The sequence below is a fragment of the Rattus norvegicus genome, chromosome 3 (assembly GCF_036323735.1).
Source record: "Rattus norvegicus strain BN/NHsdMcwi chromosome 3, GRCr8, whole genome shotgun sequence".
Taxonomy (NCBI): domain Eukaryota; kingdom Metazoa; phylum Chordata; class Mammalia; order Rodentia; family Muridae; genus Rattus; species Rattus norvegicus.
In genome coordinates this window covers 174367895-174392497 of record NC_086021.1, presented here as the reverse complement: position 1 = coordinate 174392497, position 24603 = coordinate 174367895, and the positions used below count along the sequence as shown (strand labels likewise).

Here is a 24603-nt window from a genome sequence, read left to right as displayed (position 1 = left end):
TGAGTAGATATTAGAGACGTTGCCAGGCAGACTGCTATGCACAGGACAGCACTGTGACAAAAGGTTATGGCCCCAAATGTTATGGGGTGAGGGGGAGGAAACCTGTGTTCAAGAGAGGGCGTCAGGGGTGCGGATGACTATTCCAAAGGCCATAGTGTACCAAACCCAGCTGGCCCTTCTGGTGGAATCTTAGAAGCTCCTCCCAGAATAATTCCCAGCCACATCCCTCCCCCAAGTCCTCCATGACTCCATCCAGACCCCAGACGAGTGATGCTCCTCTTGTGTGGTCACCTCATACTGTAGTGTAAAGACACCTGGGATGTCCCCAGGCCTGTTGCTTGTCTGGAAGAAACATTCCCTGTCGTTTCAGCTCAGAGGCCGGAACAGGATGGAAATCCCCGCTCTTCCACGTATGCTGTGACTCTCGGCAAGTTTCATAGTTTCTCTGAGCCCCAGTCTCCCTGTCTATAAATTCGTAGGTTGTCTACTGTGTCAATCAAGTGAAATAATCTTTATGAAAATTAATGGGTGGCATAGGGCTTGCTAGCTGCTATTGTCACAATGATGTCATCTGATCTGAATCAATGCTGGGGAAGGAGACCCCTGCTACAGCCCAAGGTTCTCATGAGGCCTCTCCTTGCTCTTGCCACACACTGCTTCAGTTGGCTTACCAGACCAGACCAGAGAACAGAAGCAGAATGCATATATTAATCTGCTCTCACCGCTTTGCCCGTGTATTCCTGATATTCCAAAATGTGGTGCCTCGGTTTCCTCATTTGTAAAATAGGACCGATCTGCATAATAGTAAAATCACAGCATTTCTGACAATGCTAACTCTCAAGTGCTCTCAGAGCCCAAGGACATGTGGGAGCCCAGAGGAGGTTTTTTGGATAAAGGCAGGAGCCAGCCTAAAGGGGAAGGCTAGATGTTGGGAGAGTAAAAGGTAAGGCTCTAATAGAGTTCTGAGAAGAGACTCTGGAGGCCCTCACTGCTGGCGTTTGCAGTAGCCCAGGCGCAAACAACCTATGGCCCCTGTAATTAGGTCAGACTCCTGAGGGGTCAGCACGCAGCCAGGCCTGGGGCGGGGACAGGAAAGGAGGATCCGCAGCTGCAAACGTGAATTGGGAAGAGGGAGAACGCAGAGAGTGTGGCGATGTATCTGGAAGGCCAGCCTCTGGTTTCTGAAAGCATGAAAGGGTAGAGGCTAAGAATAGAGAGGGAGGGGAGGAGAGAGACCAGGAGACGGCACAAAAGCAACGCTTGGGAGATCAATGAAGGGAATGAACCGAGAGAAGAAGGACTTAAGGGAGGGAACCGGCTGTCGAGGTAGAGAATAAATCTCAAAATAAATAAGAGTGATGGAGTTCAGCTGGAAGGACTAGAAATGCAACCACCCAGAGGAGACAGCAGTCACCAGGGAGGAGCGGAAGAGTGGAAATTAGAGCGCCTGGTGGTGAGCAGGCCAGGGTGGAATGGAATATGGGACCCTGGGGACCATCAGGAAACAGGGGCTCGGAGGGCAGGCGCTGCCACCTCTTTAGCTCGGTGTCTGTTTTGCAGGCCAGGACGCTTGGTTAGGGGCCGATGGCAAAGACGTACAACTGCACGATCTCATTCTACTTCAGCCACCTGGCTGGCACCCATGCAGCCAAGAGAAAGGAAACAGTCTAGGCAGAAAAGACATCGGGCAGTGGGCTAGCTGAACTCGAGCAAGAACGGAAAGTCTGGCTTTGCGTTTCTGGACAGTGGGGGGATTTTATTAGCCTCATGCTAGGGGGCACTAAGTTTAGGCCCGGCTGTCCTGTTTGCCTACTCTTTTTATTGGGGGGGGGGGATTGGAGGTGCAGGACTTCTAGAGCTCTCTCCTAAAGAGGGATGGCCAGCGTGGCTCTCTTCCCAGGACAACTGACCTCCCACCTGCCAGCAGACTCTCAGCCCCGGAGCAGGGGCTCTGTCCACCTCAATGTACTGTGATTGTTTCTGAAGCCTCGGTCTGTGCAAAGGGCCTTTCTGGGCAGCCAGCCAAGGGTGGCCACTTGAGAAGCCCGCCTCTACCTTCGCTTGCACCCCCTTCTTTTGAAGCTGGGCTTTCATAGTGTGTGTAGGGGGGAAGGGGGCTAGATGCAGCGAAGTCTGGCCAGGGGAGTGGTGGGGACAGGGTCTAGTCAGCCACGGGTGCCTCGGGGCAGCTGAACCACCAGGCAAGGAGGGAGCTTGCTCCCCTCCTGGGGGCGCTCCCTTCGCGCGGATCAGAGCTGAGAGGAGGAGGAGCACTCCCCCGGGGGCTTTCCCGCTGCCGGCGACTGGGGAGACGGAGCCTCCGGGCCCCGCGGGCGAGGGAGGGGCGCGGTCGGGGCGGGGGCCGGGCTCCCCGGCTGGCTGCGGGGTCCGGCCCGGCGGCCGCCTGCGGCGCGGCGCTCCTGCCCGGCGGGCGCTGCATTCTCCGAGTCTCCACCAGAGGCTGCGGGAGGAAGGAAGGGATCCGTCCCTTGCACACTTCCCCCCTAGTCAGACACGCACACTCCCTCGCTCTCTCGCTCCTCCACACACGCGCGCACTCGCCGCCGCGGCTCCCCCTCTCGCTCCCGCTCTCCCTCCGCTCCTCCGAGCGGACGCCGGAGCCGGACCTGGCCCGGATCCTGCCGCTCGCTGGCGTCCCAAGGTGCGGACCAGGGTGCAGCCCGGCCGCTCCCCGAGGTAAGAGCGCGCGGCGCCCGCGGGAGGATAAACGATCGCCGCCGGGGAAGGCTGCGGGCCGGGAGGGCTCACGGGCCGGGGAGAGGCGGGCGCGGCGCGGCGCGGGCTCCGGGGCAACAGCCGAAGCGCGCCCATCCCGCGCCCCCTCCCGGGCGGGGCGACAGGGACTTTCCCACGTCCAAACTTTCCCCGGCGCGGAGCCCAGCCCGGCCACCTCCCGGCCCTGGAGTCGCGGTCCCTGTGTCCTGAGCTCCGGGATGCCCCCCAGGCCGGGAAGAAGGCGGTGTCGGCGCCGGGGGTGTAGGGCCAGCGCGAGGGGGGTGGTGGTACAGAGATGGAGAATCCAGCCTCGATACGGGCCGGGACCCCGGCATTCCAGCCACCCACCCCGCGCCTCCCCGGCTCGGCTGGCGGCCCCTCCCGGAGGCCCGGCGATCGGCGCGGCGGGAGCGTGTGCGCCGCGCGGGTGCGTGTGCGGGTCGGGCCGCGGCGACACGCGCGGCTGCGGCCACCCCTGGGTGGGGTGAGCTGGACAGGCTGCAAGGACCCTTGAGGCCCTGCCGACGTGACTCCTGCTCCCTCCGGCAGTCCGTCGGTGGCCGGTGGAGATCGAGGGGCACCGTTGCCCTCTCCATCCACGTACGACTCCGGGGACTTTGTCCCTACCACGAAGAAGGACCGGGCTCCACAGGCTCACGTCCAAAGCAAGCGCCACTTGGGACTGACCCTCGGGGCCCGGGGTGCGGAACCGGGGACGTGGACCTTGCTACCGTGCGGCATGCGGGTTGTGGGACCTTCGGTGGACACTATCCCTATCCACATCGCCCTTGCCTGGGGACCTGACCTCGCCAATTTTTTGTGGCCTGATGGGGTCCCTGTCCTAGCTAGGGTGCCGCGGGAGACTACCCTGTAGGGTGCAGCGGGCGGAGCGCAGAGAGAGACTGGAGTCCCCCGAGGTCTCCCCAAGCCGCAGGGGCACCCCCTGCTGGCGGGCACAGCGGCGATGGCTGAAGCCTGCCGGCCCGTTGAAAGCTTTCTATGCCCGAGCTGCCAGGAACCCCCTGCTTTCTCTCCCACCCTTCCAAGTCGGTGGTGTTTGTGGCAAGTGTGTGTTCCAGTTCCTCTTTACCGGGGTCTGATTCTAGCGCTCCCCGGGTCCCAGAACTGGCAGGAGTGCACAACTTGGCCAAAGGCTTGTTCGCTAGCTTAGCTTTGGCCACTGCCATTGCTTCTTCCCGCAAGCTTATCTATTGTGTCCTCCGTCCCTAAGACGCTACCCCCACGCTACCGCACCCTGACCACTCTCTTTTTGGAATGTGGTGACTTGGCCCGTCCCATACTCCATGTTGCCGCCTTCTTTCACCCTGCTTGCCTCAGTTTCTCTCTGTCAGATCAGGAGGCATCTTCTTCCCCAAGCCTCTCTCTGCTGCAGCAGGATTCCCTGCTTTTTCCGGTGTTCCCTAAAACCCTTCTTGGGATGATGAGGGGGAGTCTGTGTGATCTTCCTTCCTTCCTTCACTACAAGGGCACCAGTGCCTCTCAGCAGGTGCCTTACCAAGCCAGCTAGGTCTCTCAGCCTAAGCTATCTGCCTCTGGGCCATCCTGTCTGAGTCTATCTACTTGGGCTGTCCTCCTTCCCATCTTGAAGTATTGGAGAGCAGGTTGTGGGGTCGCAAGGCAAACACTACCAAAGGGCAGAATGGGAACCCAGATACCCTGATACCCAGGCCTCACCAGCTTATGTTGGACGAGTCTGAGGGAAAACGGATCCGTTTCTTGTCCTCGGACTGTAGGCAGAGCAGGAAGATGCGTACTTCCAATGCAGCATGAGGTGTTTGAGGTAGATGCCCAAGCTCCCTGGGGAGGAAAGCTGTTAGGTGACAAACTGTTGTGACCCTGGGTTCATGTGTATAGAGTGTGTGCGCCTGCGTGTGCACGTGCATGTAAGGTGACTACGCTCTTGATTGCTTTTGCCCAGAGGCTGGGTCTCTGGGGTTCTCTGTGCCCTCATCCTTTGGGGGTTCTGAGACTCCCTGGGAAGGACTGGGCGGTGGCTGGAACAGGGGCCTGCAACACAGCAAAGTTCGGAACAGTTTAGTTACCACACCAATAAAGGAGCCGGCCAATTAAATTCCCTCTTTTATCGGAGTTTTCTCCTGTTTTCTTCCACCAGGAAAATCCATTGGAAATACAGCCCTGGGTGTGAGGGGAGGATGAGTTCCTGTTTATGTAACTGCACCATGCAGGGTGGCCTGGGAGAGGATGGAGGGCTAGGCTGAGACCCAAGTTAGGGTTGTACCAACCCTTCCTCGTGAACTAGGACACTCAGCGTCAGTCATTCTTGGCTGGGAGGAGACCAGCACCTCAGGTCGGGGCTGGGGAACTGAAGCCTCATTTCCCCAATGTCTCCCACATACAAGGGGGGTCCACTCCACCAGCTTTAGCTGCTCAGAGCACGCTGTATTCGGATGGAGTGCTTGGTGTGAGGCCTCAGCTTCTTAGCACCTTGAGTTTTGTTTTTGGGTCTGGGTCTAGGGTCATGCTCCCAGCCCAGCCCACCCCACCCGTGCTTACTCAAGACAGACTCTGATCTCAATGCTGTCATCAGGACAATGGGCACTAACCAGACTTTGTCTCACCTGGGAAGGGTAAAGGCTGACAGGAAAGTTACACTGCACAATGGCCTGCGTCTCTATGCATGGAAGGAGACTAGATCCTGGGAGGCAGAGGCACAGAACAGGGAGGCTGGAGGCATAGCTGTCTTGTCCCTGGGCTGGCTGTTGACTGTCTTGAGGGGATTCTGCACTGCAGGAGAGTAGGATCTGAAATCTATTTTGCCTCCACTCAATAAGTTGGGCGCCCTAAAGGCAACTGCGTGTGCCTGAAGGAAGGTGTACTCTTCTCTGATCTGCAAAAGGACGCTGCTCTTGGGTCCTGGGCCCATGTTGGTGCTCACCCTCGGAGGCTGCCACTTTATTAGTGCTAAGGATACACACAGTACCCACTCCTCAGCAGGGTTCTCGCACAGGGGACTATACCTTCCTACATCTGGGCATGGTCTGGGTCTGAGTATAGGAAGTTCCAGAGTCTGGAGGGGCGTCTCTCCTCCCATGTTTCCACCAGACTCCACCTTACCTGTAGTCAAGTAACTTCTTGTCTCATCATTAGACCCCCAATCTCTGGCTATCTGCTTGCTACCAGTTCTGTCACTGTAGGCTGGGTTTATGACTTGTGGCCTTTGTGGTTTTGGACAAGTTACTTCACCTCTCTGAACCTCTGAACCTCAGTTGTTAGGTTGTTGTGGGGAAACAAAAGAAAAGAAAAAAGAAAGAAAGAAAGGAAGAAAGAAAGGAAGGAAGGAAGGAAAGAAGGAAGGAAGGAAGGAAGGAAGGGAGGGAGGAAGATGCCTAAGCCAGTTCCCTAAGCACAGTGCTGGGCACTTAGGATGTTGGTAAACAAAACATTGAGCATGGTTTAACACTCCTCTGCTAATAATCCTGAAGGAAATGGCTTTGGCACAATTGCTTGGCTCCCTGGGGACTAAAATCAGGCCTTTTCTGACCTCAGGCTCCTCCTATGCTTCCAGGGCCGTGGAAACTGTCTGGTGAAGCAGCAAGGGGCAAAGGAAGGGTCTAGATTTTCCCAGATTCATTTTGCCCTAGTTTCCGCCTTCTCTTCCCCCAACCCATCCCGTGAATCCCACTCTGACTCAGGCATCCCGGCTTTGCAAAGTCTAAACCAGTCTAAACCGTGGTGGCAAGCTCCTCGGCAGCCTGCAGGCCTCCAGTCTCTCCCTCTACCACGGTCCCATACTCCATGTTGCCGCCTTCTTTCACCCTGCTTGCCTCAGTTTCTCTCTGTCAGATCAGGAGGCATCTTCTTCCCCAAGCCTCTCTCTGCTGCAGCAGGATTCCCTGCTTTTTCCGGTGTTCCCTAAAACCCTTCTTGGGATGATGAGGGGGAGTCTGTGTGATCTTCCTTCCTTCCTTCACTACAAGGGCACCAGTGCCTCTCAGCAGGTGCCTTACCAAGCCAGCTAGGTCTCTCAGCCTAAGCTATCTGCCTCTGGGCCATCCTGTCTGAGTCTATCTACTTGGGCTGTCCTCCTTCCCATCTTGAAGTATTGGAGAGCAGGTTGTGGGGTCGCAAGGCAAACACTACCAAAGGGCAGAATGGGAACCCAGATACCCTGATACCCAGGCCTCACCAGCTTATGTTGGACGAGTCTGAGGGAAAACGGATCCGTTTCTTGTCCTCGGACTGTAGGCAGAGCAGGAAGATGCGTACTTCCAATGCAGCATGAGGTGTTTGAGGTAGATGCCCAAGCTCCCTGGGGAGGAAAGCTGTTAGGTGACAAACTGTTGTGACCCTGGGTTCATGTGTATAGAGTGTGTGCGCCTGCGTGTGCACGTGCATGTAAGGTGACTACGCTCTTGATTGCTTTTGCCCAGAGGCTGGGTCTCTGGGGTTCTCTGTGCCCTCATCCTTTGGGGGTTCTGAGACTCCCTGGGAAGGACTGGGCGGTGGCTGGAACAGGGGCCTGCAACACAGCAAAGTTCGGAACAGTTTAGTTACCACACCAATAAAGGAGCCGGCCAATTAAATTCCCTCTTTTATCGGAGTTTTCTCCTGTTTTCTTCCACCAGGAAAATCCATTGGAAATACAGCCCTGGGTGTGAGGGGAGGATGAGTTCCTGTTTATGTAACTGCACCATGCAGGGTGGCCTGGGAGAGGATGGAGGGCTAGGCTGAGACCCAAGTTAGGGTTGTACCAACCCTTCCTCGTGAACTAGGACACTCAGCGTCAGTCATTCTTGGCTGGGAGGAGACCAGCACCTCAGGTCGGGGCTGGGGAACTGAAGCCTCATTTCCCCAATGTCTCCCACATACAAGGGGGGTCCACTCCACCAGCTTTAGCTGCTCAGAGCACGCTGTATTCGGATGGAGTGCTTGGTGTGAGGCCTCAGCTTCTTAGCACCTTGAGTTTTGTTTTTGGGTCTGGGTCTAGGGTCATGCTCCCAGCCCAGCCCACCCCACCCGTGCTTACTCAAGACAGACTCTGATCTCAATGCTGTCATCAGGACAATGGGCACTAACCAGACTTTGTCTCACCTGGGAAGGGTAAAGGCTGACAGGAAAGTTACACTGCACAATGGCCTGCGTCTCTATGCATGGAAGGAGACTAGATCCTGGGAGGCAGAGGCACAGAACAGGGAGGCTGGAGGCATAGCTGTCTTGTCCCTGGGCTGGCTGTTGACTGTCTTGAGGGGATTCTGCACTGCAGGAGAGTAGGATCTGAAATCTATTTTGCCTCCACTCAATAAGTTGGGCGCCCTAAAGGCAACTGCGTGTGCCTGAAGGAAGGTGTACTCTTCTCTGATCTGCAAAAGGACGCTGCTCTTGGGTCCTGGGCCCATGTTGGTGCTCACCCTCGGAGGCTGCCACTTTATTAGTGCTAAGGATACACACAGTACCCACTCCTCAGCAGGGTTCTCGCACAGGGGACTATACCTTCCTACATCTGGGCATGGTCTGGGTCTGAGTATAGGAAGTTCCAGAGTCTGGAGGGGCGTCTCTCCTCCCATGTTTCCACCAGACTCCACCTTACCTGTAGTCAAGTAACTTCTTGTCTCATCATTAGACCCCCAATCTCTGGCTATCTGCTTGCTACCAGTTCTGTCACTGTAGGCTGGGTTTATGACTTGTGGCCTTTGTGGTTTTGGACAAGTTACTTCACCTCTCTGAACCTCTGAACCTCAGTTGTTAGGTTGTTGTGGGGAAACAAAAGAAAAGAAAAAAGAAAGAAAGAAAGGAAGAAAGAAAGGAAGGAAGGAAGGAAAGAAGGAAGGAAGGAAGGAAGGAAGGGAGGGAGGAAGATGCCTAAGCCAGTTCCCTAAGCACAGTGCTGGGCACTTAGGATGTTGGTAAACAAAACATTGAGCATGGTTTAACACTCCTCTGCTAATAATCCTGAAGGAAATGGCTTTGGCACAATTGCTTGGCTCCCTGGGGACTAAAATCAGGCCTTTTCTGACCTCAGGCTCCTCCTATGCTTCCAGGGCCGTGGAAACTGTCTGGTGAAGCAGCAAGGGGCAAAGGAAGGGTCTAGATTTTCCCAGATTCATTTTGCCCTAGTTTCCGCCTTCTCTTCCCCCAACCCATCCCGTGAATCCCACTCTGACTCAGGCATCCCGGCTTTGCAAAGTCTAAACCAGTCTAAACCGTGGTGGCAAGCTCCTCGGCAGCCTGCAGGCCTCCAGTCTCTCCCTCTACCACGGTCCTTGCTGCAGTCACAGTCACTGTTCCCCCGCACAGGTGGGATCACGTCACTTGCTTGATTAAAACCCCTCCATGGCTCCCCATCGCCTACTGAATTAAGTCCAGGCTCTGCACAGTGACATTCAAGGTCCTTGTAATCCGTCTGCATCCTCTGTTATCTCCTACTACGCCTCTAACCCAGCAGCCCTGCACAAGGCCTGAATGGCGCTCCCTCGGAGCAACCCAGTCTGAAGATCTTCTGAAGCCCCATGACCCAACCCATGTGACAATCTCTTCCCTATGTCACACATGCACTTGTCCTTGTGGCTGTCGTCTGTTCATCATTTAGTTGGAAAAAATGCACATGAACATGTGTTTGCTAAGCACATGTCGGTACTGAGTGTTGTGCGGAGGGTGGGAGACACAGTGGTTAATCCCAGGCAGCAGAAGGCCAGGGGTCCAGCATGGCCCGAGGACAATTAAGTGGTTCTCATCACCACGGTGGTGGTAAGAGCTATGGCCGAGCAGCAGAAACTTTCAGAAAGAGTGAGGTAGAAGCAGGGCCCTGAAGAACTGAATAATGGTCCTTTAAGGAGCAAGGGGGAGGCAGACTGGAGAGGAAGCAGGCTCCAGGCTCAGGGTTATGGAGGTCTCATGGGGGCCGGGGCAAAGGGGGGTGCGGGGGTTGGGAAATGCAAGCCCAGCTGCTGAAGTGAGTGCATGGAATGGGGAATCACAGGGAAGCCACCCATGGGGTTGCAGAAGCAGAGCCCTGTGTGGCTGGTGAGCCACAGGAAGCAGGGATGGGATGGGAGGGTGTCTTTGAGCAGTGGGGACCCTGAAGGGGTTTCAATAAGGGGAGCACCTGGTGACATTTGCCTGGAGAAGCTTCCGACCAGCTGCAAAGAGAGTGGCTAGATTGGGAAGCCAGGTCCGGGGCTGCCCTTGCTAGGCCTGCTCTGTCAGCTTCATGTAGGGCCTGAGAGGGTTAGAGGAATGCAGTGGACACAGGTGTGCCCAGTTCTGGCTCATGAGGCTCTTGGGTCATGGAGACAGTAAATGTGGGGCAGGGGTTACAGAAGTGGTGGGGATGGATACCTGTGAGAGGTTGGTGGGCCCTGAAAGTGGAAACACCCAGGGGACAGTGCTGAAAAGTCCGGTTTCCTTGTGAGGGCAGGAAGTATGTCTGTGAGGTACCAAGGTTCACCCCACATCTAGTCTGAAGCGTGAAGAGGTCCTGTGCGACCACCGTGACCACCACTGTGCCTCAAACCCTAGGAGGAGAACTGAGTTTTCCCACCAGCCACCTCACTGTTGTTCTCAGTGTTTCCCCACCAGTGCCACTTATGGTCCCCAAATGATATTGGGTGGTGTCTAGAAATATCTCTGGATCAAAGGCCATTTCTGGCACCCAGTGGGTGAAGGACGTCACTGACAAGAGTGCCAAACCACCTACCACCAGCAAGATGTCCCCATCCCTGGCCACGACACCACAGAGAAGCCTGCAGTAAAAAAGCAACATGGGGGGCCCATGGAGGGGAGACTCCACGGAGGCCGGTGTGGATATTTCCTCCTGTCTCCTGGGTGTGGAGCCTGGCATGTGGCACACAGCCAGCCTGCCTCTGCTGCATCAAGCATGGGCTTAGGGAGGGGCTTAGAGCCACTCAGTGTGGGAGCTAGCACACCTAGGCTCCTGCACAGGGAGATAGCCACCAGCTCTGAGGCCAAGGCTGCTACCCGGTGTGAAGTTCGCCAGCCCCTTCTCTTGGTCTTGTTCATTTCCATCATTGGTTTTTCAAAAGATTACGGAGATTTCATTGTTGCTTCGATTCTTTTTAATTTCATTATTACTGTTATTATTATTAGTGTGTGTGAGAGGGGGGAGAGACAGAGAGAGACAGACAGACAGAGAGAGAGAGGGAGAGAGAGAGCGAGAGAGGGAGAGAGAGAGAGAGAGAGAGAGAGAGAGAGAGAGAGAGAGAGAGGTGCGTGTGAGCACACGTGCCATGGCATGCATGCGGAGGGCAGAGGACAGCTCTGTAGACTCAGTTCTTTCCTTCCATCTTTTAGGTTCCGGGGATGGACTCAGGGGGTCAGGCTTGAGAAACCGGCCTTTATTTGCCAAGCCATCCTGCTGGCCTTGGGTTGTCCTGTCTGTCTGTTTTGAGGCAGGGTCTTGAGCTGATATCAAATTCACTTTGTAGCTGAGGTTGATCTTGACCTTCTGTTCCCTGCACCTCTGTCTCCTGAGCGTTGGGCTGTGAGCATGGGCCGCCATGCCTGGTTTATGCAGTATTGGTGATCTAACTGAGGACATCATGCAAGCAAGCCACATACTTAACCAACCAGGCTACATCTCCATTCATACACACACACACACACACACACACACACACACACACACACACACACACACGCACGCACACACACACATACACACATATATAAAATAGATGAGTCTCGGATAAATGAAATGAGAAACAATAAGTCGCTGCCTAAGAATACTGACCCTGGAGCCCAAGAGAGCTGAACTCACAGTTCAGCTCCACCATTGCTTCTGTAGGACCCTCAGTCTGCTCATCAAGAAAATCCCTTTAGCTAACGTGCCTCCTGAGAGGCTGGGAGGAGGGAGGAGGCACAAGGGCAGACCGCATGGCTTAGCTCCTAGGAAGAGTACATTCATGTGGGTATAAATGTATACATACATCCGTGTGTCTTCTTATCCATGAAAGGGTTTTTAATTAGCCATGATCCCACTGCCCCTTGGTCACCATTTCGGTAACGTGTTCTTGTTGACATAGATATAAAATAAAAATAAAAACGGCCTCGTGCTCTGCACAATGTGCCTCTGGACCCTGCCTCGTTTGCTGGCTAGTGTGCTGTGAGCGTCTTGCCATTTCGATGAATAGACATCCACATCACCATTTTTTAATAGCTGCCTAGCCCGCCATTGTGTGGCTGTCCATAATTCACATGGCCAGCCCCCGCGGTTGGACGCTTGGGTTGCTTCCAATGCTTTGCTATTACAAACAATTCTGCCATGAGCATCCTTGTACACACATCTTCACGCCGGTGTCCAGCGATTTCCTTGGGGACTGCTTGGACATTTTTGGCAAGAAGAGGTGTATGGCACTGACCTGATTCCTTAAGTGGAAACCTTTAGACCCAGCAAGGCTGAGGCCTCTGGGGAATGAGGAGGGTGCTGGGAGGCAGGGGACCGTTTGGGCTCTGGAAAGGCAAGCTTTAAGATGTTAAGAAAGCAGCCAGCTAAGGAATGGTAACCACAAAGGCCGCCCCACCTCCGTCTTTGCTGTTGGAAGAATAGGAGACCAGGGTTGGGAGGTGGACCATGTGTTTGATGGGCAGAGTGACAAACACCAGGCAGACGGGGACATGAGGTGGACAGTCTGAGGCAGGCTGATGGATGGGTAGCAGAGGCAGGTGGATTCAGGTCAGCAGACAGACAAGATGACTGACAGGTGACGAGCTGAGGAGATTCAGGTGTCCAGAGAGAGGACTGCAGCCTCAGGGTGGAGCCTGCAGAGACCATGAGCTGACAGAATCTGAGGGGAGATATAGCTGAGGTCCATGAGCTCCCTGGCCTGTGTCTTCTGCCACACAAGCAGCTGAAAGACCGGAGGGACCAATCAATTGTTTGGATAGGAACTCTCCACAGGAAAAGGGGCCTGCAGTGCCCTCTCTGGTGCCGTTTCAAGTCTGTTTATTCACAGGACCTTCTTGATGAGCTTCAGTGGGAGCAGGGTGGGACTAGCGATGTGCTTGCCCAGGTGGAAGAGAGCTTGCCCAGCATGGATGAAGCCCCAGATTTGATCACCCCAGAGGTTGAGGCAGGAGCATCAGAAGCTCAAGGTCACCCTTGGTTACGAAGTGAGTTCAAAGCCAGCACTATGTGAGATCTTATCTCAGAGCCAAAGTGAGCAAACGGGGACAGGAAGAAGAACAGTGGGGAGAGGTAGGGACAGCAAAAGGGGGCGGAGGGAGGAAGAGCCCCTCTCACTTCCAGGACACTGTGTAATCAATTACAGGGTCCCGTTGAGGGCACAGGAGCCGGACTTCCACTTACCAGCAGAGGGACCTGAGACGTGTTGCCAGCCTTTGGGCTTCTGTCCTGACCTCTGAGGTTTGGGGAGAAGATTGGAAGACTGAAGCTTAAGGAAGGTTCTAGAAGCCTTGAACACTGATACTGTGCTACACACACACACACACACACACACACACACACACACACACACACGAGGTGTGTCATAAGCCTATCTCCACAAAGTGGCTTACTGGACACAGATCTCAGGGGACAGTCTTAGAGCGTCGGGTTGAGTCATGGCACTGTTGTGGTTGGAGAGGCTTTTGGGAGAGAGGGCTCAGTAAAGTGGAAGCGACTTGATGTCTGCCTGAGAGTTAGTGGCCAGGCTGACCAGAGCACAGAAGATGTGAAGGGAAGGAGAGGGTGAGGAGCTGAAGGAAGGCCCCTCAGCACTCCAGGCCGAGGAGTACAGGTGATGGGGAGCCACTGCAAGTAGCTAGCTGAACTTTAGGATGAACTAAAAGGAAAGAGGACACAGGGAATAGGGCGATGGAATCATCGGGAAGACGGTGATCAGGGGATCGCGTGAGGTTGTGGAGAACAGGGGCAGAGGGAAAAGCTCCGGGTGGTTACCTCAACCTAGTGCAGCTTGGCTGCAGGGGATGCTATGGAAAAAAGAGAAAAAGATCTAACAACACGGCCAGCCTGGGCATGGAGGTGTGTGCGTGTGTCTGTGTGTGTGTCTGTGTGTGTGTACATGTATGTGTGTGTGTCTGTATGTCTGTGTGTCTCTCTGTGTGTGTGTATGTGGGGAGTGGGCACACACGCACATGTGAACTAGGGCCCATTAATCAAATCGCAGGAGTCTATGCTTGAGAGACTCCCAGAAATGCTGAGAGTCTGCTGACATTTTTCAGCCACCCAGCGCCCCACCTAATGCCATCCGTCCTTTGGTCATTTTCCAGCCCATCACCCACCTGCCTCCATTCAAATGTGGGACTGCCCACTGCTGGCCCGCTGCCTCTGCCCACCTAAACGCCAAGCGCTGCCCAGCCGCTCACTTGCTGTGCACCCACCCACCCACACTCACCATCCGCCCACCCACATCCCACTGCCTTGCTTTGCATCTCCCTGCTCACCTGTCTGCTCCCTCCCACTAGTGACTCCACCAGCTCACCCATCCACTTCCAGTGCGCTTCTTTTCCACCTACTATGTGCCTGCCACTTCCAATGTGCTTCTTTTCCACCTACTATGTGCCTGCCACTTCCAATGTGCTTCTTTTCCACCTACTATGTGCCTGTCACTTCCAGTGTGCTTCTTTTTCACCTACTATGTGCCCACCACTTCCAGGGTGCTTCTTTTTCACCTACTATGTGCCCACCACTTCCAGGGTGCTTCTTTTTCACCTACTATGTGCCTGCCACTTCCAGTGTGCTTCTTTTCCACCTGCTATGTGCCCAGCTGAGGTGAAATCTTGATGCAAATGTCTGGAGGCACCTGCTGATGAGACAGGAATTAAGAAAGACAGTGAGAAAGGGTGGACTCCTTAACCTAGAAGAGAGAAGTTAGAAAGGGACTTTATGTCCTCCTGGCTGTGAAGGGTTCTGGATGACCGTGACCTGGAGATGAGCCATGTTCCCAAACTGTTAGCTGCTAATACTGCACACATTCGCTGTTTGTTTTTTTTGGGTTCTGGGAGTGTGTGTATGCACACTCTTGCGTACACATCTGCCTAAGCTGGCAATGTCCCCCGAAACCATGGCTGGTATCTGTCTGATTCCACATCTGATATCTCCTCCCATTGGGACTCTATTGGCCCCAGTAAGAGGCACACAGTAGGTGCTCCATAAATGCATCTTGAAGTGTCTCACTAGACTCAGCTGGTTGAGAAAGCAGGAATGGTCCCCAGGATGAGGCAGAGGAAACTGGCTGCATTTGAAGCTGGGGATCGAGGTTAGCTAGCTAGAGGGGAGACTACTGTATTGGCCATGACACTATCTGTCTGTGTTTGACTCAGGGGGGCGGTAATTAAAACTGTAGGGGTGATTGAGCAAAGGGGGGCACAGACTGGGACATTTCTGGAGGGGTACTGGAGGACTCTGGCTGGGCCCTGTGTGGGGTGATCAAGGTAGGGGTGGGGAGTTGCCTGTAGAGTAAACAAGGGCTTCACCCTTGGCCCCACACCTCCACAGCCAGCGTCTGTCCCCAAGTGTCCCTCATTCAAGAGAGCCCTTGCCTCCTTCCTGTGGAGCCAATGTCCTTTCCTGTCTCCTCCTAAGCCTCCGTTCTCACAAACCTCAGCCTCCAGCTGAGTATCTGGCTTTTCCTGGAGAATGCTTTTCTGGGCGTAGGCCTCCCTCAAAACTGTTGCTAACAGAACCTAAGCTTCACTTCACACGTGTGCCAGTCCCTACCTAGCCCCAAATCCTGTCACCAAGCCTCTGTTACCACAGGCCCTGGATCACGGCGCTGTCCCTCTCGTCCTAATAAACACCTAGCCACTTCGCTCAACTCCTGCCATGTTCCTTCCCTTCCTACCTGGAGTTTCCAATAGGGACTTTCTGTACCACCACCCCCATCCTTGTAAATTCTGAGCCCACTCCCTGCACAGACTCTTGTCCCCCAGCTCAGACCAGACCCTTTCCGGAGCCTGGTGATACCCTCGTCCCTAAATGGTAGTGCAAATGAGATGTCTTCGTGTGTGGCAGCCAGCCAGTGGAGGAGCCAGCTTGACCACCACTCCAGGGCTTCTGCATCTGCTCTGCGGGCCTTGGAAAGAGCCTCTGGATATGGGCCCGTGAGACCTCCACCAGCTGCCCGCCACCTCCGTGCTTGGAGAGCAGGGGAACTTTCAGGTTAGCAAGCAGGCTGGGCTGATAGCGAGTACCAGCCGAGCTGGCAGCTCCACTGGGCTTGGCTCACAGGCTAGAGAATCCGAGACTCGCTGTTTCTGGGTTAGGAAAACAATCACAAATTAGAGAAAATGTTTTGGGAAATTGCTCTACTGCACAAGAGGGAGGCCGCTGAGGGAGGGAGCACAGGAGGAAGGGAGGGAGCACCAGGAGTGGAGAGGGAGGGAGGGAGCATAGGAAAGAGGGAGCACAAGAGGGAGGGAACATGGGAGGAGGCACAGGGGAGGGAAGGAGGATGGGAAGGAGGGAGGGGGAGAGGGAGGAGGAGGAGGAAAGGGAGGGGGAGCATAGGAGAGAGAATAGGAGGACCACAGGGAGGATCAGAGGGAGGACAGGAATGACTATCTGTCAGCTCCAGACCCTTCGCTTGACATTCAAGGCCCCATTGTGTCACCGGACATAGTTCTTCACCCGCTGAGTCAGACCCCCCTGCCTAGCTAGCATCGAGCCAATGTTGCCTCCCATCCATCAGCTTTGCAGAGCCCTTCCGCTGCCCCACATGCGTGTCCTTTTGGTACCTGGACCATCTCTCTAGACAAGTGACACACTAAGTGGCTAACCACAGGAAATCTCTTTGACTCCCTGAGCCTCACTTTCCTCTTCTGTACAATGGGGTTGCTGACCAAGGTGATGCATACATAGGATCCGTCTCTCACTGGGCACCACCTTAGTGAGGATGCCACTGTGAAGCTTCCTGCCTTCCAGAAGAGCAGAGCTCTCGGCAGCGTGGCCAGCAGTTACCTCAGAAACTTTGCAGCTCCCCTCCTGCAGCCCTGCCGCGCGTTTAAGTCTGTTCAGATCTCCCCTGCTGACCAACTATGGAGCCAGGTACTTGAAGTTTCAAGGCAAGAGCTGGAGAGCCGGCAGAAGGTGTCCCGGGAGGAAAGGTGAGGCTGGAAGTTTCAGTTTTATAAGTCGTCTGGCCATTGGAGGTGGCCCATGCCAAGTTTTTTTCTGTCCAGGGGGGATTAAGAGAACAGCTGAGAGCAGGCGTTCTGGGGTAGCCTGGGCCTCCTGACTGCTAGGTCTGTGTAAGCCACACGGCTGCCTCAGTTTCTCCAACTGTAAGAGGTCAGTGATAATCACAGTCTCTAATCCCTGTGCCAGATGCAGTATTTGAACGGTGCTTAGCATGGTTCTGCAGAGCAGCCAGAATGTGGGCACTTCTGATGGGAAAGCGAAAGTAGTCCTAAAACCAAGGGCGGCTACAAGTGTCTGTCTGTAAACCGCTGGGCTGGGGAAGGTGTCTGCCCATGTGGCTCTGAAAGAAAAGCAGGAAAGAGCCCCAGGAATCTTGCAAATTCCACCTGCCCCTCCTCTGGCTTAGTGGAGGCCCTGCAGTGGGAGATGAGGCGGCTTGCGTATGGAGGAGTGGGGCTTCGGGAAATTCTCCTAGTAGTGAGCAGGGGTAGCAGAGGTGTCCTGGGAGCCCCCTTGTCAGTCAGAGGATTCCTAGGGCCCTGTTTTCTCTGCTGTACAGGGAGCCAACATCCTTGCCCAGAAGGAATCTAGTGAAACAATGTGTGTGTGTGTGTGTGTGTGTGTGTGTGTGTGTGCGCACGCAAGCATACAAGTGTGCAGGTGTATGCACCCATGTGTGCATATGTGGAGGCCAAATCAGACACTGGGTGTTTTCTCTTGACTTCCACCTTATTTCCTTGAGACAGGGTCTGTCGTCGAACCAGGAACTTTGACCGGATGATCTGTCTGGTCTGCAGAGCCTTTGGGAGCCACTGTCTCTGCCTCTCCCCTCCAATGCTGGGGGTACAGGACCTGGTAGCCATGCCTGGCTTTTTACAGAGGAGCCAAGGATTCAAACCCTGGTCTTTATGCTTGCAGAGCAAGTATTCTCACCCAATGAAAATCTCCCAGTTCTCAGAAGCCATCTTATTCTCTCTTCTCCGAGCCTCAGTTTCCCCTTCTGCAGAGTCCTTCCACCTGCCCTCTGTCTCCTTTCTTTCTCTTTCCCCAAGTGGAAGATGGGAGGGGCCACGAAGGAGAGTTTGAACAAACTGGGACTGCGGGCAGAACTTGGGATTGGTTGGCCAGCGCCATTCTTTTTCCCGGTTGCCATAGCAGCCATTTCCCGGGGTTGTCAGTGATGAAACTCATAACATTGTTTTCAAATAATCCGTGTAATTGAAATAACAATTGAGCTGTTAACTCGTCTCTCACACTCATGCTAGGACAGCTCCTCCTCCCTCCACACCCTCCTCCCCACCCCGGAAGTCTCTGTCCCTTCCTAGCTCCTCTTCCAGGTTCCAGCCTTGGCATTGGAGTAAGCATGGCTTCCCTGTATACACCCCAGAACTCGGGAACACCCAAGCTGAACTAGAACTTGAGAGATGGGATGCTCTTTCTTTTTCGCAACTTCAGATCCAAAGGAGAAAAAGGACATAGCCAGGGCACTGCAGGAAAGGCGCAGATGGAGGAACGGCCTGAATTTTGGTGAAAGTTGCAAGTGTTGGGTTGGGAAGGACAGGCTTCAAGCCCAGAGCCACCCCTGATTTTGTATGCATTTTCCCAACTTTCCCTCGACTTTGTAGGTAAACAAACCGAGACCTGCAGAGTTGAGTGTGCAAGTACATTTCAAACTTCAGAAAAGGGCTGGAGAGATGGCTCAGCGGTTAAGAGCACGGACTGCTCTTCCAGAGGTCCTGAGTTCAATTCCCAGCAACCACATGGTGGTTCACAACCATCTGTAATGGGATCTGGTGTGTGTGAAGACAGCTACAGTGTACTCATAAAAGAATAAAAAAAAAAAAAGAGGGTTCTGGAACAACCCCCCCCCAATTAAAAAAAAAACTTCAGAAAATACAGAACAGATCTGGAGAAAGTCATCTCTCTCTTCCCTAGACCCCCAGAGTTGGAGTAGACACCTGGTCCTTAGTCAGAGGACTTCCTGGAGGAAGATGCCTGACTCAAAGTGAGAGGCAGCTAGAGGGGGAAAGAAAGGTGGGACATTCCAAGTGCAGGTGTGGAGAACACAGGACCTGAGACCCCCGCCTGGTGCTCAGAAGGTTCTGGGATGCTCAGAAGAAGGGGAAGTGTCTGGAATCACACAGCAAGGCGAGGCCGACAGACAGCTCCCTGCGGAGGCTTCACAGAGGATAAAAGCATTTTTTAAAAAAGGTCTGGTCTCTGTCCAAGGTGCTCTCTGAGTCCACAGACTGCGTGGGTGGCTGGGGTGGCAGGCAGTGGCCAGGACTGGGGGTGGGGCAGTCCTCAGAATGTAAAAATAGGGGACAGCAAGAATCTAGCTTCCCTCCCTGGAGTTTTGAGAGTGGTGCCTGCCAGCCAGCCAAAGGTCTTGTTACTCTTCTATCCTTCTGACTACTCACCTCCTCTGAGCCAAACGCCAGGTGAACCCACAGGCTATACGGATTAGTTAGACTCCTAGACTTATAGTCTCAAGGACTCTCTTAGTCTGACAGAACACATATATGTATGAACACACACACACACACACACACACACACACACACACACACACACACCACCACCACCACCACCACCACCACCACACCCTGGATCACTGGATCAAATGACTGGGCTCAGCCTTGAAGGCTGAATAGGAGTTCCCACTGTAAGAACTTTTCACCAGAAGCCCCATAAACAAAGGCAAGGAAACACTCACATTTTAGGGGACACCTGGGGACTTACGTGCCTGGAGGGTTGGCCACCTGACACCAAATGGCAGACCGAGGGGAACAGACAGTAGAGACAAGAGGCCACCTGGAGTTGGGGCGGCAACCAGGACGGACTCCCTTGTAACCACGGTTTGTCAGAAAAGCAGGTGAGAGCTGCTGAACTTCAAACGCCCATTTCCTGAGCTACTTCCTTAGCACTGGGCTGGCCGTCAGGCAGACTCAGAGCAGCTCAGCCACTGTGGGTGAGCTGCACAGCAACTGGGCTGGCTCTCATCAGGTATTGCTGTAGGACACTCCCCTGGAGGACCATGGTTCCAGCAGGAGGCTGGACTGAGCATGTCACTGACCCCAGGTGACCTTTCAGAAGGTACCTCCTCTCTGATCTGTGGTTCCCAAGTTAATCTGTCACAGGATGCTCCTCCTGACCTGGCCTTGGGATTGATACTCCTGTTAAAGTGGGGAGCAGTTTGCTGCAGAACTAAAATCATCGCAGCTGGGGGACACAGTAGAGGCCGGATGGATGCTAAGAATCCTTCTAGGATCAGGATGGCCCCACAGGAAAGAATGACCGTTGGACCAGCAAGATGGTATGATAGGTCCCTTAGGCACTTGCACCCAAGCCTGATGACCTGAGTAGGATCCCCAGGGCCTACATAGTGGAAGGAGAGACCTGACTCCATGTGTCATGGCATGTATGAACCAACATACACAAACAAGTAGATTAAAAAACATATAAATAAGCAGATGTAATTAGAAAGAAAAAAGAACGACCTGGCCCAACCAGGCCTGGGGCTGAGGGAGAGAATCAGAAATGTCTGCCTGTCGGTAACAGTCAGACGCAGCTGGGAGAGTAGGCACCGGCGGCCGTGCAGACATGCACCCCAGCTGTCACGCAGAGGAGCACAAGTGGCCTTGATGTTGGGCAGACCCGGAGGTGTAAAGAGACACTTGACCTCTCTGGGCTGTGCTGCTTCATCAAGAATGGTAATCACAGAGCAGATCCAGCAGGCGTTGAGAGGTTAGCTGAGATCACACGTGCACATGGATGGAGGGGAGACAGTAGCATAGGAAGCCGGGGAACCCCAGCTGTGAGCACCCCACCTGAAACCCTAGCCAACTCAGAACCAGTCTGCCACAAGGAACTGGGGGGCTATCGGTAACTTTTCCAGACTCTCTGGACTGCCATGGCTTCTCAGGGAGACAGGGATGAGAGTAGGGCCCATCTCCTGGGCCTAAGAGCAGGCGTTGATCTCAGCACTTGGGATGTAGAAGCAGGAGGGTCTGGAGTTCAAGGTCAACCTCCAAGACATACTGGCCAGCCTGGGCTCCAAGAAACAATGAACTGAAAGGCTGAACTGGGCCGAGGCTGTGTGGGTATAGGAGCCCGTGGTTCAGAGAATATGAGTCTCTTGAACTACAAGCAGAGGCTGCCCCAGGTGTCTCCCCACCACCTTCCAGGTCTCTACCCCACAGCCTGGGTCCTGTTGAGGCCCTCTGTTGCCCTGCCCAGACTATGGGTCCCTCTCTCTTTCTCTTAGCAGCCCCTGCCCTGCTTGGCTGTAGCTTCAGCTCACAGAACTGGCTCTCCTCTCCTTCCCCTCCATCCTCTCTACCCTCAGAGACCCAGGATAATATGCAGGGATGAAGACGAATCCACAGGGATACAGGGACAGATGGCCTCTAAGACCCTCATACTGTGGCCCCAGCCCAGTTAGATGAGCCACTGGCTGACCTTCAGAGAATGCAAGCGTTCCCTGTTCGAGTGCTTTTCCTTGATGCTGGGGTAGGCCATTGAGGGTTGATTAGGGCCAATCTCAGTACATTTGCTATCAAGAAATGCCCAGACAAGTGTCACCTAGGTGGCAAAGTCACCCTGGCAAACATCCGCTGTGCTAGAACACGGCTATAAAATGTGAGCCTTGTCCCAGTGTCCTACAGAGAGGCTTTATAATACCAAGCAGTATCCTCTAGTTTGAGCCCTTTGTGCTCCCTTCAGCTAGAGTTCCTGTCCCTGACAAAGTCTCCAGGCCAGCCGAGGCAAGCATGTTGTCCCTGCCCCCAAACATTCAGCTCAGCCAGAAACTGTGAACTCTGACTTCAAGTCCCAGCCTCCAGCCTACTTCTCACTCTGAGTTCAATCCCAGGCCCTAGGCCCCAGCTTTCCCCGTCAGCAACTCACCTTAAACAGAATTCCCAATCCATAAGACTGGGGGATGGCTCAGTGGCAGAGGGCTTGCCTAACCTACTCAAGGCCCTGGGTTCAATCTATAACAAAAACAAGTGAACAAAACCCCAAACAACAACAACCCCCCCCCAATCCAAACTGTAATTCCAAACACTAGAAGGAAGAAACTTCTGGATCTTCCCAGCTCAGCTTCCAGACCCCAACCCTGACCCTCCTCTGGTCCTCAGGGCTCCAGGAGACGGGTGTGAACTCATTGTCTGTCATCCATGTATTTATCCAAGCACTTAACATATTCTTTGCTTCACTCCAGAACAATGGTAGAGTGTGGTCTCACTGTCCTCTGGGGAAACAGTCAGGCTGTCACAACCAAAGATTCTCTAGTCCCTTAAGAGTCAAGCAGAGCAGTATTAGGGAGCACTGCCCTCCATGTGGAGTCAGCACTCCTCAAGGAAGACAGGCAGGGCCTGCTCAAGTCATTGTGTTTCCTTACAGAGGCTTTACTTCAGACTCGCTGGTCTCCTGGATGAGTAGAAAAGGAAATGCACTGTAAGGAGCAGCTCGGGGGAAGAGGGACTGTTACTGCACTGACCTAAGGTCAGCCATTTGCGAAGACTCCTTAAGGCTGGGAGAGCAAGAGCCAGGAAGACATAAGGGAGACTGGTATTGCAGGCCAAGAGACCAGCCAGTGCAAAGGCCCTGAGGCTGGATCAGAGTGGGTTTGGAGAGCAGCCAGAGCCTGCTATGAGCGGAGTAGAGAAAACAGATGGAGGGAAAGATCAGAGGAGTCACATGAGACCAAATCTCGCTGGCTCTTAGGGGCCATTTCACTCTGAGGAAGACAAGAAGCCAAAGGACTTTCTGGAGAAGGTGATATTATGTTTTAACACCTCGGCTGAGCGTACGCTGCAGAGACAAGGGCAGAAGCAGGGAGACCATCCGGGACGCTGTGGCAATAATCCAGGTGAGATATGACACTCCTCGTGTCCCAGGCTGTTGACAACCACAGTAGTGAGATTGGTCAGATTCTGTATCTATTTTAAGACTGGCAGGATTTGCTGATGGATAGGATGTGGGCGTGCGATGGAGCACAATCAAGAATGACTCCCCGGTCTTTAGCAGATGCAGCTGGTAGAGGGGAGTCACTAGTCACCAAGGGAGAACGCAAGAGGGGCGGTGATCACACTTGTGCCATTCCGTCATCATTGGTGTGGTGGGCGTGGTGACAAGAGTGGTTGTGAGGGTTCTTTGCATCTCTGCAGTAGACGGTCAGGTGGCTTCACTGTTTGGATTCTGGGGAGGGATCTGCTAGAGATTCATGCATATGGGGACATGGCAAACCTCTGGGGGCTCTAGGCACGGGGTTACGTGTGGTCACCTAGGGATTGGCGGAGACTGAAGAGAGTGGTTTTGGGGCCTCCTGGGTTTGGAGGCAGGTGACTGAAGAGCAGGAGACGCACCGCAGGCATGCAGGTGAAAAGCAGAAGGTTCACAAGGTGAACAAGGAGGGAGAGGCCACTCTGGGGTAGCCAGATGGGTTTCAGGAGGAAATTGCAGAACCTGGTTTTGAGTAAGTAATAAAAAAAAATAAATAAATAAATAAATAAAAACCCTCCTTGACAAACAAGATCTGGAAGGGTATTTAGCTATTGTAAGGGCTCAGAGACAGGCGGCCATGACAGCTAACCGGGGGCATGGTCGCCAGCCCTCCAGATTCTTCCTCTTTCATATCAGTGAAGAGGCCGTCTTGAAGCTCTTCCCCACTTCTGCCTATAACATTTTGATTATGTCTTGAGGATTCAGCCTTCAGTGTATCTGCAGACACCGTACACTCACTGCCCCTAAGCCCCAAGTCGTCTGTGTCTCTTTCTGAGCCACTCTGTTAGACCTCAGAAGGTGGGGAAAGACAGCCTTCAATGGCCGTCCTTATTGTCCTTAGGATGAAATTTAGCAAGACTCATGGGGTGCTGCGTGCTATCCTCCCTGTCCTCCCTGCTTCCCTCCTCCCCAGCCTCAGCTTGGCCTTCCTGTCCATTGCCTGGCTTGCCCGAGCCTTGTGTTCATCAGCTTGGTGCAGTCCACTTGTCCTGACCTTTGACCCACGCTGTGTTCTTTATTGCTGCCCTCTGCTTCCCCAACCCTCCTACCCCTTGGGAATCTTCCCCTGGACCCCAGACTGTCCTGTTGCTCATTTCTTACTTGTCATCACCATGCACACGAGTCCTGAGTTAATGAAGGTAAGAGCTGACAGTTACTAAGTGCTCCACAGTGGTCCGCAGCGTGCTAAGTGTTTTACAAACCGTGTCTGCGGTTATTCCTAGGAGGGCTTCCCTTCTACAGCAGAGACGACTACAGGGCCCAGAAGGGCCACTATAAGGTCACACAGATAGTGAAGAGCTAACCTGGGCTATGACTCCTGATCTTAAGACTCCAGGAACACAGGGGCTTGCCTTGCTTACCACCTCCTCCCTGGTCCCTCGGAGGACTCAGTGGCTGTCTGTGGACTAAAGCATCTACTGAGTGAATGAGTATCTAAATAACGGTTTAAACGAGGCTGGGCTCCTGGTGTCGGAATGCCAGCAAGAGGCCTGAGCCACAGACAGGATGAGAGCCAAGGGCTTCCAGAGCAGAGGGATGAGTGGAGACTTGGCTCCGCGCCGTGGGAGCCATGGGGCTTTCTTGAGCTGAGGAGGGTAGAGTTTAGATAAGTATTTGAGTAAGAGCCCGCCGCTGGCTGTGGAGGAGGGGCCAGAGGTGGGGTCCTTCCCAGCCAGGCAGCCAGGCAGGCCGAGCACCCGCCCCCTCCCACTTGGCCCCATTAGCATTCAGCTTGCGGCTGGGCTCCACAATTAACACAAAGG

General features: G+C 54.1%; 1 protein-coding gene across 2 annotated transcripts in view; it reads left to right on the top strand.

Moving 5' to 3' along the window:
- The first annotated feature begins 2557 nt into the window (after positions 1-2557).
- The window catches only part of Cdh22 (cadherin 22), a 125072-nt gene continuing 103026 nt past the window's right edge, over positions 2558-24603 (top strand). The window contains exon 1 of one of the 2 annotated variants that reach the window (XR_005501800.2): positions 2558-2697. The gene's annotated coding sequence lies outside the window, so the exon portion shown is untranslated. The remainder of the gene's footprint in view (positions 2698-24603) is intronic. The other variant, NM_019161.3, reaches the window with a different exon arrangement.